The sequence below is a fragment of the Trachymyrmex septentrionalis genome, unplaced genomic scaffold (genome assembly GCF_001594115.1).
Source record: "Trachymyrmex septentrionalis isolate Tsep2-gDNA-1 unplaced genomic scaffold, Tsep1.0 scaffold20, whole genome shotgun sequence".
Taxonomy (NCBI): Eukaryota; Metazoa; Arthropoda; class Insecta; order Hymenoptera; family Formicidae; genus Trachymyrmex; species Trachymyrmex septentrionalis.
In genome coordinates, this window is record NW_017305180.1 from 5042146 (window position 1) to 5054113 (window position 11968).

At 29.8% G+C, this 11968-nt stretch overlaps 1 protein-coding gene across 2 annotated transcripts in view; it reads left to right on the plus strand.

The window, feature by feature from the left end:
* Positions 1 to 7061: 7061 nt before the first annotated feature.
* LOC108747627 overlaps positions 7062 to 11968 on the plus strand; it is a 12835-nt gene continuing 7928 nt past the window's right edge. Inside the window, exon 1 of one of the 2 annotated variants that reach the window (XM_018485220.1) lies at positions 7062 to 7441. The gene's annotated coding sequence lies outside the window, so the exon portion shown is untranslated. Of the gene's footprint in view, positions 7442 to 10333; positions 10547 to 11968 lie in introns of those variants that run through there. The other variant, XM_018485221.1, reaches the window with a different exon arrangement.

Sequence of the window (11968 nt, forward strand, 5' to 3'; positions counted from 1 at the left end):
AGAGAGAGAGAGAGAGAGAGAGAGAGAGAGAATTAACAGTTAATCCTGAAAAGGAAATAAAATGACGCCAAAATTAAAGACAAATGGATTTTAGTTAAAATCAAGAATAAATGAAATTAAGATAGAAAGTTGTATCAAAATTTTTGTACTAAAATTATTTGTTTAAAAAAATTATTTAAAACAGATTGTTAAACAGATTGTTTGATAATGATTAAAGAACAAATGCTAATGACTCAATAATGAACTAGTAGTAAAAATAAATTTCATCAGTTTCTCTTGAAAAAAAGAAAAAAGGAGGGAAGAAGGAAAGAGGGAGAAATTAAATTTTAAAATTAAATAACACTTCATTAACACATTAACTGTCATGGTTATATAATGATCGGTGTTATTAAAATTTTTTTAAGACTTTATTAAAAAATAAATATTTTATATAATAATATATAAATATTATAATATAAAATTGTAAAAGTTACTGGTATAAATAACTATAAATAACAACGTAAAGTAAAAAGCACAATTCGATATATTGTATTTCCGGCAAACACAAATAGTATTAGGCTCAGTTTTAGAACTCACGGTTAATTCTTAACTGAGGTTCAACTTGTTTCTCATTTCTGTCCAATTCTAAAATTGGAAAAGATAATGAATAAGTTGAACCTCGATTAAGGGTTAACCGTGAGTTGTAAAACTGGGCCTTAATTTCGCCAAGCGTTTTCGATAGATTCAAGAGATACGAAACAATTACTTGGAGTCTCAGTTCCATGAATGATTTTGAATTGCGTAAATTGGCTACACTTACGGCGCAGTATGCACGTGCCGTCGCCCACGTTCATTCTCGTCCCTATTCATTGTTTAATACCCGGCGAAATTAAATAAACCACGTACTGGATGAAACAGTGCAGCGCCGCGGCGAGTCAGTTTCCCCCGACATGGAGAAATAAATAGAACGAGCATGGGAACGATTAATAATACGCAGATGTGCCTGTGAAACAATAAAACACAGAAGCGAGACTGCATATACGAAATATCTGGAGAGTGGTCGAAACGCATCGACAAAATTATTTCTTGTTACTTGCACGACTATTAATTTCAAAAGTGGCTGTTTTCTTATGTTATTTGATTACATTATTTGACGCGAAATGTTTCGCAGAAATTGTAATAACAATCATCTTTTGTCTATAGATTCTAAAAGTAATATCAAAATTTGTCCATTATATTTAAATTTTTAACTTTTTTTTCCGTCGTTGATCTTCATTCTTATTTTATATTAACTTAGCGATATAAATTAGACATTTTATTTTAATATTCAGTGGCACTAAAAAATGTTAAAAAATTAATCTAACTGATTTATTAAAAATAAGAAATGAGACAGATTAAACATTTTATTAATTTGCACAACAAATTTTTATCAGATGTATTTATAAAGTGCTCATTATAATTTTATAATATTGCTATTATTTATAAGATAATTTGTGGCAAAAGAATTTAAGTTCCTGTCATTAAATTATTAAACAACATCGATCGTTTACTACAGATTACAAATGATATATTTTACGCGATAGTTATTAAGAGACATACATACAGGGTGTGTCGGGATAAATAGTATCTGGAGCGTGATAGGGTTGGGCGCTGGCGCACCCACGAGAAGTAAAATACACTTCGTTCTTCAATCATCATCATCATATGTTCGATTCACGTGTGTGATGCGAATCGATGTCCATCTTATCTAACTAAACGATACTTCTTGCGTCACGAACTGCATTAATTGAGCAGCGCACAATATAGTATAATAGCTTGATCCCATCACGTCAGATTTTTTTTTTAAGAGAGAAAAAGAATTAATTTAATTATTTTAAGAGTTTTGTGAGTCAAAATAATGATTTTTCTTGTGGAAAGGAGATCCAGCTCAATTTTTATTTTAATTAATTTTAATTTTATTTTTTAACGTTTCAGTGGCTGAATATGTAAATAACTCAAGTCATAAAAAGTCATAAAATAGTGGATCTAACATAACGAATGCAAAAAATAATGTTAAGAAAAAATAAAGAATACACAAAAAAAATATAGGTATACAAAAATAGAGAATAAAATTGAATCAACTGTAATATAAAAGAAAATTATAACTACATAAATTAATTAAATATTAACTACATAATATAATTAAAAGATAATATAATTAAAAGATTAAAATCCTAAACTTATACGTTTAAATAAAGTAATGTAATTTTATAAAAAGAAAAAAACGTTAATCACCGCATAATAATTAGCATTTTCGAAACCGGGTGATCATCTGTTATCATGACAAATAATCCAACCTTGTTACGTGATCATGTCAAGAAATAACAGATGCGGGTGATCAACTATAAAAAATAACCCAGAAAGAGCCAAAGGCGGGCGAAAAAGTTTATGTTTAATACGCATCCTTGCTATACGTTAATGTTTAATCAGGATTTTCAGGATCAATAAGAACTTTCACTCAAATAATTATTTTCTAAATAGAGACCGTCGAGCTTGCGAAATTTACATGCAAATATTATTTATTTATCTGTATAATTTTTCTTGATTCTTTCGATGACAGTATTCATTATTATCATTAAAGATCTTAATCTTTATTATAATAATATAGAAATTCTCTAATATTTCAATTTTCCTTTAAATAAAATATTCAAACAAAAGATGTCTTTCAATATCTTTCGATATTGATTACTTCGATTAACAATTTCTGATATTTTAGAAATATATATATGCATACGCAAGGAATTAATACAAAGCTGAATTGAAACTTTGTGCATGGAAACTTGGTTATACGTACTTACTGTTTTAACCGAATGAAACAGATTCAATAGGTTGAAATAATAAAAGCAATATCCACAAAACCACCACCGCAACATCAATCTTCTCTTTAACGAATTTCTCCCTATGTCAATCTGCTGTATTGAGCTCCGCAAATATAAATTCAGCAATTTCATCCAAGTATTCAATAGTGAGTACGATTTTGTACTTTATACTGAATTTATCTAAAAAAAGAAGAACATTTATTATTAATCCTTTAATATTATTATATTTTATATTATTATATATTCTTTTAATATTATTATTCCTTTATATATAACAATTTACGATTGCATATATTATAGATTTCCAGTACTGACGGTTGACAGTATATGTCAAAGCACGGTCCTAATAACAATAATTAAAGATTTCTAACTGTAGATTCTACTTGACGCTCGCAATGCACATGGAATAATTTCATCCTTGTTATTTATCAAATGTTAAACAAAAGGATATATAATGCTCGTGAGAGTTATGAGCGCCAAATAGAACACATTCTGAGTAAAACAGCTGACTATTATGATAATCGCTTCGAGCTTTGACACTAGAACTTCTCTAATTTTCGAAAAATACGATAATAAAAGGAGATAGTTGTCAGCAATGTACCACACTTGTCCCGCTTTATTGTAATTTCGGTTGATCCTTTGTGATAACATTTCTTAATTGTTCGCGGAACTGAATTGCATACTAATATTTATATTTTAATCTATGATAACATTCAATGTATAAGCGATGGAAAGATTAACAGAGTCGACTGAAATTCGAAAACGCGAGATTTTTCTCAAATCTAGATACTAAAACGTGTTTCATGCACTGCTTCACTAATCTCGTAATTACTCCGATTGTCTATTAATACCTAATCAGCCTTACGGCTATAATTCTACAAATGCTAAATGTACTACGCATTTGTTAACTAAAAAATTTGATGATTTTATCTACCGTGTCATCGTTATTCACTCATTATTTCGCGAACAATCTCTTTCTAATGTAAAATACATGAAGAAAGCAAACCGATAAGAACTGCTGACAGAAATGACGTGGTTTTTATTCCTTTCATTTTACTTCTTTCAGGATCGGAGCAAAATAAGAAACCTTCGTCAGGATCGATAGTGTACGTGAGGGGAGACCCTTCTTATAACCGAGCCTTCCTTACGAGTTCACCATCATAAAACGACCCGTACACGTCATTCATTTCTCGACCCTATCGTGGCCAGGTGCCTGCGCCAACCAGCATGTCTGTCGCACACACCGAAGCTATTGTGCATCTGTGATCGTCTGGTTCGGATATACTATTCATCGTGCATATTCGCGGGTATGGCCAACGGTTGAATAAGAAAAATGTGTATATGTGTATATGTGCGTGCGTACGTGCCTAACAGTCTACGACGGCCGTTAACAATATACTTCAAAGTAGTCCACCTACATTCAAACTACGGAAAGAAAATATCTTGTTAGATTTTTCGTGGAAACTGAAAGTTATAACATTCGTTATGCTTAAAATAAATATAATTATTACATGGAATAATTATTATATTTTATATTGCATGCGTACATTCGCGTCAATTTTAATATTCTGTAAAATTAAAGACGCGCAAAATTAAAGGAATTATACAAAAAATAAATTTAATTTAATTTAATTTAATTACTAATCAACGAAATTAGATAAATTTACTAAAATGAATAACTGGGCTCAGATAGCATTTCAACAATATTGTAGAAATGTTGCAACGTTCTTGTAATATCGCTAGAATCTTCTATGGATACAGGGACAAAAACAGTAGGGTTTTTGAAACTATGACAGATATATGTACGTGTAAGTTTTAATACATCAAGTATGTTTTAATGTGTGCATAAAATCTGAAATATCTTTTTTTTTAGTGAAAGTATATAATGTATTATTTTATGTAGCTAAATAAATTCTACATCTAAAGATACAGGTTGTTTTTAACGTAGATATTATATTTTAATTGTTATAAAACTTCAAATTTAAAATATTACTTTTATACCCGGTTTACTCTACCTTGTTTTTTATCTTTTTTTTTTATATTTAAAAATTTCAAAACAAAATACGCATAATTAAATATTGTTGTTAAACTTTTATTTGTAATGTCGAATTTGCAACAGAACGCCAATGGCTTTCTCGTTTACATTATTTCGCACGTACATATAATAAGAAATGCTATTTTGGTAACACCGTACGTGTTCTCTTTTACTTTATTTCTCTTTTTCTTTCTTTCTCGGTGCAAACCCATATAGTACACAGTTCGAAAAAAGTTCTTTTTTAATTTCTAATTTATTATTTAGGAAATAAATTTCTGTATCGTTTTACTACTGTTTTAAAAGTTTTTTGAGAGTTCAAAAAAATTTCACTCTTATGTTATCAATTGTAAGCGCTTTTTCAAATTCAAAAGTATTATTTTTCTAATCTTTTTCTATTTCTTAATTTTGTACAATAATAAATTATATTTTGATTTTTATGCAAATTAAATATTATTTTTACTAAAGGTAACATATATACAAATATGCATATAAATATATTTGTGTATATTTTTAATTCTTTTTGAATTCATTTTGAACAGATTAGATACATTAATTCATAAAAAAACTTAAATATAGAAAACTATATATATAAATAAACTCGGAGTAAACAAGAAATTCTTAAAATATTTTTAAAATTATTTGTCTTTTTTTTATTTATAATTCTTTAGAAATTTATAGAAGAATATAATAAAATATGAGAAGAGAGATTGAGTTAAGTTATATTTTAGTTACAATATAAAATAAATTATTAATATTAGTAGCTCTTCAAGAATATATTTAATACAAGTAAAACGCTTATGTGAGCTTCTGCGGATGTGCGGTTAGTGCGTAAATTCTATATTTATAAACGCAATAAATAAAATTCGTAATCAATTGGGATGTACTTATCAAATAAGTTTAAGTAAACGCAAATATTTTAACTCTGGATTTGAGTCATCTTCATTGATAAGCACATGAATTACATCAAAAAGAAATATAATACAAACATCTGTCATTACTGTTATTACAGAACATTATTTAAAATATTTTCATGAGATTTCGAGTGAGGTAACGTCGAAGTCTTGAACCAAAATGTATATTTTAACAAAACGTTTAATCTTATTTATCATTTTGGTACAAATTTTTTATTCCCTCTTCTTCTTCTCCTCTTTTTGTTTACCTAGCTACGTAGTCACTAGTCAATGAAAAAACCAAGGAGAATATCTATATTCGATTCTCTCTTGCGCTTTCATTATAGTTTGACTTTCGCATTGAAGAGGGCTCCTAATCTAGAGTCAAAATTTTAATTACTTCAACTTTGTTCGAAAGAATTCCATTTTTGGTCGTCAATCGAGTAACATCTCTCTCCTTTGAGTTAGTAAGTTTTCTTATCTTGCTAGATATGGATTCTGGATAGAACTACACATTTTCAAATTATTTGAAAATTTGTTAAATTATTTTCTGATATAAAGAGCTTATTGAAACTTTATTTAAAAATTTGTGAGTTAAAAAATTATTTTGGGAATATCAAGAAAAAGAATTCCGTTTGATTTAAGTACATCCTGTTTAATTAAATTGTATTTATCGCGTTATGTATAATTTGGTATAATTTATACGCCAACATTCGCGAAGAGGTTCACATAACATAATAAACGTCTTATTTTTATTAATTATATACTTTAGCGCATATAATTTCCAGAAATATCCTTGAATATAATTTTTATATAAAACTTTTTATATAAACGAAATTGTATTGTTCATGCATCTAATTTACTTTCATTATAAAAACCTATGTTAATGATTCACCTTTAAAGATTAATATTAACATATTTAACATTTAAAAAAAGAGAAATGAAAGACTAATTAATCTTAAGCAAAACAATAATGCAAAAATTTTCCTTTTTTAAAAAAGAGAATTTTATTTTAAATATTATCAAGAGTTAAGAATGGGGCAATTTATTTCATTTAAAATAAAATGTTTCTCAGACTCTTATTTCTCTTTCTCAAGTATATATCGGGAAGTTGATTTTCCTCACACGCGATTCTGTTATTTTACACTATTCTGATTTGTGTTTCCACAGCACATGTTAGACACCGGCTTCGGCATCAGGCCGAGTACGTAACAAAGGCGGAACCACCGAAGGTGGTGTGGTGGAGTGGCTTGGTACGTTGATACTCTTTTCAGCCCTCAATCCGCAGTTCTACGCGGTCCGCAGTCTTCGACGGTTGCCTGTCCGTCCGTTGCAATTTTCCGTCGTTGTTGTTCACTGTCGATTTTAATCGCCGATCCGCACTTGCCATATGTATTTACTCTAGTCCGTAACACGAATCAACTACACATATATTTTTTCGAATATTATTACATCTATTCAAACTTTATTTTTAAGAAAGCGTAAGAACCTCGCGAACTAAGTAAATCTATGTTGTAAACTTTGAGTGATTGAGTCTCTTTATTACATTTCAATGACATTGGAAGTAATTAATTGATCATACGTGAAGATTTTTCGAAATCCATTCGAGAAAGTGATGCTTCAAAGAAACGTAAAAGAGTTGGAATTTTTATTGCCGGAAACCATACAGTGAAATGCTGGTAAGAATTTATGTAAGAGTTTAAGAATTTATAAGTTTCTTTAACCGCAAATTGTCGCTTGCGTGTTTGTGAGAGATAATTTTATCAAGTTATAGATATGTTAATTCACAGAAAAATAAAGCGATAATGTTTGGTGATGTTTGGTTGTGGTATCGTATAGTACGATAAGAATTCGGATCATGTGATTATAAATTAAATTTATCAGTTTATATTAAGTAAACAACTTATAAAGGAGAGGCGACAATAAATTAAGTTAGGGGATTGTTAGGTAGTATCAAGTACAGATTTATGTAAGATTTTATTTTCTTAGAGGGTAAAAGTAAAATGTAATATACATGATAAAAATTGAAATAAAAACGTAAAATATTAATTGTATTTAACAAAAAAGCAGCTTGCAACTGTTAAAAGATTATTATCTACGCGACTGGAGTATTCTTTTAGAATTTAGATGCTTCACACCCCAGTATTGGGCCGCTTTTTAAAGCTGCCTGTAATACCGGCTGAATAATTTTTGTATTGTGGCGGTTATATCGCCATTATCATAGCTGAAAATTCATTTCGTAAAGATACAATTTTTATCCGAAGAATATTGCCTTCTCGAAATCGCGAGAGAATGTACGCGAATATAGAAAATCTGCTGAACTGTTCAAATCAGAAAAAAAGACAACACAGAGACAGACATGAGACAGTTAAATCGACGAACATGAATAGCGGCAGCGAAAGCAGGTAATATTATAATTAACGACGCGTTTAAAGCGCATTTACCTGTCAGAACAAATAATCCGACATTGTAGTTAAGCGAAATATTGTACACGCTGTAATCCACTAGGAAAATAAGATGCAACCGATGCATCTCGCGTAGAAAATGCGTAACAATTACTTTTTTCCTGTTTTACAGATTCGAAAATCCTTGTACAGGATTAAAATATACGCATTTGTACGTGTCTGTGAAATGGAGTTTATACCGCGAACGACAAAAAGTTTCGAAATTGAAATCTTAAGAAAAATTTTTTTTAATACAGACGGCTTTGAGATCCCCTCAGCTTTTAATGATTATCGCTTCTAGGGATTAATTTTTCCCTAAGACGGAAATGTGAAAAGTGAAAACTTTTTGTATGCGTATGTATATACAATACATAAAAATGTTCACTTTTCACATTTCCACTCCATAGAGAAAAAGTTACATCGATATCCTCTATTATTAGATTAGTGTATTAATTTAAATCTATAAAGAGTCTAAAAGTATATTTTGAGCACGGACAATTATAATTATCTAACAATTATAATAATAATCCTTTAATTAAACAAACACAATTATAATTGTCCAGTTAGACGTTTTATTTCCGAATAATGCCTGCAGCAGACAAGTTGTGAACACTTAGAAAATTATCGATTAGGAGTTGATTAGGAGTTAATTTATATCCTAATTTATATCCTATTATATTTTTCGGAACAGTATCTCACTTGCTTCGGTTGTCGTTTCCTTATTTTTTGACAACTAATATTACACTCTCTTTTTCTTTTTGTCTCGTATATATGTCCCTCATATTTACACTGAAAAGAAAAGAAAACTGTCAGAAACTAAATCTCGTTGACTACTTAGATTAGACTGTATTGTCTGCCAGTTTATTGTTCGCTACCTCCGAATGACACACAATGGTAAAATAGCATATAAAACAAGCAGCTTTAAAACAAAAAAGATTTTAAACCCACAAAGAGAATAATAGAAGCTTTATATATTTATGATATGACTGATTTATTGAATTACTCCGTGCCGACATAACATAACAGCCACACAGCAAAACGTTTAATAATTCATAAACAACATTGCTTCTATTTTCAATAAGCAGAGGTTCTGATCTCGACTTTCATGTGCAAATGGACTTACCAGTGGCTTGACAAATCTAGCTGTTTTTTCGTTGTCCAACCAGAAGCTACCACAACTAAGCCTATCTTCGTCTTCAGACACCAAAAGACGAATATAGCCTTAATCGTGGTTGCTTCTGGTTGGACAACGAAAAAACGCCACTGCTGTACGTCTCTAAAATTTTAAACAATTTTTTATTCTTGTCCGATATCAGCTGCTATTCGATATCACCCAACATTTTCCTACTAACGGTAAAATACTTAATAAAAATAATAATAAGGATTTTGATTATTTTTAAAACAGTTTACTCTAAGTGTTTTATTTAAATTTTTTAATTCAAATATTTGGAAGCAAGGAATATTACATTTTAATACAATTAATGTCAAGATATTAATTTTTAAGCATTAAGAGATCAGTTTTATTGAAACGGTAAAAAAAAATCGAAAAAATTTGTTGAAAATTTAACATGTAGAGAATATCTCTAAAATTATTTTCAAAATTCTAAATATTTAGAAAGTCATGCAATATTTTTTTAGACTATGCGCAGGTAAAAATCGGATGGTACAGCGAAACGACTCAAAGGCAAGAGTTGCAAAATTTATATCGATATTTTAGCATATTCAGATTATTACATTTATTTTAAACAACTATATTTGTGTAGAGTTCTATTTTTAATTAATACATGTTTCATTAAAATAAACAACTCTTTCATTAAAATAGAATGTCAAGATTATTGCACAAAAATCCTTACTATCTTTTACTTTGCAAATTCTAGCACATGGGGAGAGAGTGTCTGTTCATTTTTTCTAATCACAAAAATGTCAAAACATCTCAAAATTGATCACTTCTTGTCTTTTTTTGGGAAGTCCCTTGAAAAGTACGCGTTCAGTATCGTGTCGGTTCCCTAAAATGAACAAAGGCATATCCTGTCATTCGTCAAATGCTCTTAATTATCTTTTCACGCTGTTTTAAGTTAACTTGCTGGCGCTTCGTTTCATAACGGAATGAAGGCGGCTTGCGCTGCTCGTAAACGATAACATCAGGCAGGAAGAGATGCCGGGATGTCACCTTCTTGTTCGAGAGGGCAAGACGTCCACGTTTCGCGATGGCCGCCCTTAATTGGTTCTAATTAATGACCGGCTATCATCAGACTTGTGACTCATGACGCGTGCAACTCAAGCAGAATTCTAGCATTATCGCCTCTTTACGCCATACTGCGCATTTACCGAGATCCTTAAGTAAGTCGCAGTAATTTGAAAACAAAATTTCGACAATTAATAGACTTTAAATGTACAAAACATTGAAGACATCATAGCACTTGAAAAAAAAGTCATATCATTAATTTGTCGCAATTTTAGCGACATTTCTTGATAGTTCTAGCAAAATTCTATGCTCATTTTTAAACAGAGTTTCGGCTGCTACTTTTTTAATTTTGATTTTTTAGTAATAAAAATGCAGAACTTTTTTTTATAAAAAACACTATTCTATTAATATAAAAAAATAATGATAGTTCCAATAGCATTTTTTATAGTTCTACAGTTTCTTATCAAAATGAAAAAAGTTCCGCATTTTTCATACTAAAAAATCAAAACTGGAAATATTATGGCGTTCTAATTTCATGAATTTAGCACAACACTTCCTCTCTAAGCACAAGAAAAATAAATATATATTTTTACTTTTGGCTACAGTTAAAAATCGCGAGAAGTTGATATAAAATTTTAATAAATTCATATTAATATAAGATATGAAATTCGCGTTAGCTGATTATATTAATACCAATTAACGAAGTTAGGATGTATTTACATCTAACAGCCGGTTTATACTTGGAGAGCAGAAGTAGCAAAAGTATAGCGAACGAGTTAATCGGGTTTTTCTTGATTAAAGTTACATTTTTATTATATTTTATAAACGACTAAACAACAAATATTTGTAAGATGTTTAATTTAAATTTAATTTATTTCATACACACATTTCATAAGTTTTACAGCTATATAAGTTATTATTATAGCTAAACAATACTTATTATAGCTATGTTTTATATTAAATTAAAGTTATATTAATAATAGACTGCAATACATTTTTTTTAGAAAGAGAAGAAGAGAATTGTGATAAAAAATTTAAAAGTTTCTAAAACATTTCTGTATATTTCTTACTGGAAACCTAATGCTGAAGAAAGTAAATTCTGAAAAGTCAAACACAAGCAATGCAAGCAACGATTACACTTTTGCGATGGTAAAATCGTTTTATTTGGGCGATTAAATTCGACGAAATGAGTTTTAATCGTTGTGTGTGGTACCACTCAGAATTTCCTTGCTTGTGTTCTTAGATTGGAACTATTTGTTTTGCGGTCAATTTCACAAAAACGAATTCGTCCGGCTTGTCGCATCGTTGGAGGGAGGAAAACTCCGAGTGCGCCGAATTAAATCGTGAATAACGGGGGATGAATCATCCCCCTCTCTCAGAACATGGAATCGAGGCGATCGATATCAAAGGCACCTTCGTGTTGCTGCCGCGCCCGTCATGACAATGCTTTTTCGCGTGAATTCTTGAATATTATCTTGAATATCGATACTAATATATGTAACGCTCATTTATACAAGTGACGTAAAACGATCGCTCAACACGATCAAGTAGAGTTTTATGCTTTCACTTTCAGATGT